The 2,562-nt window shown below is 28.4% G+C and overlaps 1 non-coding gene across 1 annotated transcript; it reads left to right on the top strand.

Annotated features, from left to right (window-relative positions):
* The first annotated feature begins 621 nt into the window (after positions 1 to 621).
* LOC129487047 (U6 spliceosomal RNA) lies at positions 622 to 729 on the top strand. The gene has a single exon (XR_008659181.1). It is a non-coding gene; the product is annotated as a U6 spliceosomal RNA (small nuclear RNA).
* The last annotated feature ends 1,833 nt before the right edge of the window (positions 730 to 2,562 follow it).

The raw sequence follows: 2,562 nt of genomic DNA, 5'->3' as shown, positions 1-2,562 counted from the left end.
AAAAGGTAAAGAAAGAAACAAAATTCCTTAACAAAATTAATTAGAAGGAATGAAGAGGATGGTGGTAGAAGAAATTATGTGTGCACTGAAACCATTTAAAATGCTGGAATAATTTACACACATATAAATTTCGAAATATGTATGAATTTTTAAGGCAGTGGAATATATTTAATTTTCACAGGAAACACAAAGCTCTGCTAATGGGTTTCGTTTTTTGAAGTGCTTATGTTTTTGTTTAGGAATTAATGCAAAATTTACCACGTTTTTATTTTGCTTATGCTAAAGGATAGAGGATCTTTTTTAACTAAAGAAAACCAGCAAAAATGCGACAACTTGTAATTAAGCTTAATCTTACATATCAGCAAAAAGTCGTGACTCACGGTTCATCTATTTATCTTGATACCTTGGGGCTTATCTATTTATCTTGCTAGTCATCTTGCTGCATGATGATGTTCATCTATGACTTGAGTTTCATCTATTTATCTTGCAGCAACATTGTAACATTGAAGTTGCAACATCAATATTAATATTGCCCAAGTGTGCTCTTGAAATGGCCCCTAAACAAATAGCAAGTCTGTGTCTATAATGTTTCAAATTTTATACTATATGAGTAGATATTAAATGCTCATGTCCACAGAATATATTTTTAAAATTAGAATGACACAGAGAAGATTAACATGGTGTTTACACCAGGATGCTGTGAAAATTTGTGAAGTCTTCAGTATTTTTATATAAAAACTAGGAAAATTTGTTGCTAGCAAACCAGTTCTACAAGGACTGCTAAAGAGGTTCCTTTAGATGTAAATAAAAGGACACTATACAATAAACTGAATACATATAAAGAAATGAAGAGCACTGATGAAGGTAACTATATCGGTAAAAGTTAGAAACAGTATAAATGTACTTTTTGTTTGTGATACTTTTTTTCTCCTCTCTGATTTAAAAGACAAGTCTATAAAATGTTTGTAATACTTTTTTCTCCTCTCTGATTTAAAAGACAAATTTATAAAGCAGTAATTATAAATCTGTGTTTTTGAGTATATGATGTATATAGATGTAGTTTTTATGACAAGCACGAAGGCAGCTGATAGAATAAAACTTCTTAGAAGCAAGTTTTTTTTAATATCATTGATATTAGGTTAGAATTAAAAATAATTAGTGTGAGTTAAGATGTTAATTGTAATCCTTATCTCAGAAATATAGTTAACAGATAAGAGTTTAGAAGTGGACATTAGAACATAACTATTTTACAACAAAGAATGCAGTGATAGAGGAAGAGGAATATAAAAAGATACAAGACATAGAAAACAGCAAAATGTCAGACATAAATTCTAAATGATTAGTAATACATTTATTGTAATAGAATTAAACATTTCAATCTAAAGGCAGAAATTTTAAAATGGATTTAAGAATATACAAATATGCTTTCTACAGTGATACACTGTAGATTCTAGGACACATGTGGAATATAAAAGGGTGGAAATAGATATGCCAATAGAATAGTAAAAAAGAAAAAACTGGAAGTGGCTAAGCAAATATCAGACAAAATATACTTTAAGATGAAAATTTTTATCAGAGGCAAATTTTAGTAATGGTGAAATGATTGACCCAACAAGAATATATAAGAATTATAAACATATATGACTCTAACAACAGAACCTCAAAATACATGAAGAAAAAATGGACATGATTGAAAGGAAAAATTAACAGGTCTTCAATAGTAGCTGAATATTTCAGTACTTCACTTTCAATAACAGAACAACTAGACACAAAATGCAAAAGAAAAAGACTTAACACTATAAACCAACTAGACCAAACAGACATCTATAGAACACTAACCAACAGCAGTAGAAAAAACATTCTTTTCAAGTTTACAGGAAATATTATCCAGGATAGAACATATGCCAGGTCATATGATGAACTTTAATAAATGTAAAAGGATGTAAACAATATAAAGTATGCTCCTTGGCAACAATGAAATTCAATTAGAATTTATTAACAGAAAAAATTGTGAAACTCACAAAAATGTGGACACAGTTCACTCCTAAATAAATAATAGGTCAAATCAGAAAATTAAAGTGGAATTAGTAATACTTTGAGATAAATTAAAATAAAAACAAATCAAAACTCATGGGATACAATGAAAGCAATATTTATAGCTATAAATATCTTTATTAAAAGGAATATCTCAAATCAATAACATAATGTTCTGCCCTAAGAAACTAAAAAATAAAAACCCAAAGCAATCAGAAAAAAATTAATAACAATGACCAGAATGAAAACAAATGAAACAGAAAATAAAAAAGCAATAGAAAAATAAATGGAAGCCAAAGTTGGTCCTTTGAAAAAGTCAGCAAAATTAACAATAACAGTGTATTGGAGGCTCAAGCCAGGAATATTAGACAAAAAAAAAAGAGGCCTTTAGATTGAAAATCCAGAAATAAAACTATTCACAGATAATATGATCTTGCATGTAGAAAATTCTAAACAATCCACAATCTATTAAAGTTTATGAACCTATTTGGCAAGATTGCAAAATGTAATATATATATGAGCCAATCA

The sequence above is a fragment of the Symphalangus syndactylus genome, chromosome 7 (genome assembly GCF_028878055.3).
Source record: "Symphalangus syndactylus isolate Jambi chromosome 7, NHGRI_mSymSyn1-v2.1_pri, whole genome shotgun sequence".
Classification (NCBI taxonomy): Eukaryota; Metazoa; Chordata; class Mammalia; order Primates; family Hylobatidae; genus Symphalangus; species Symphalangus syndactylus.
This window is presented reverse-complemented; position numbering and strand designations above follow the sequence as displayed.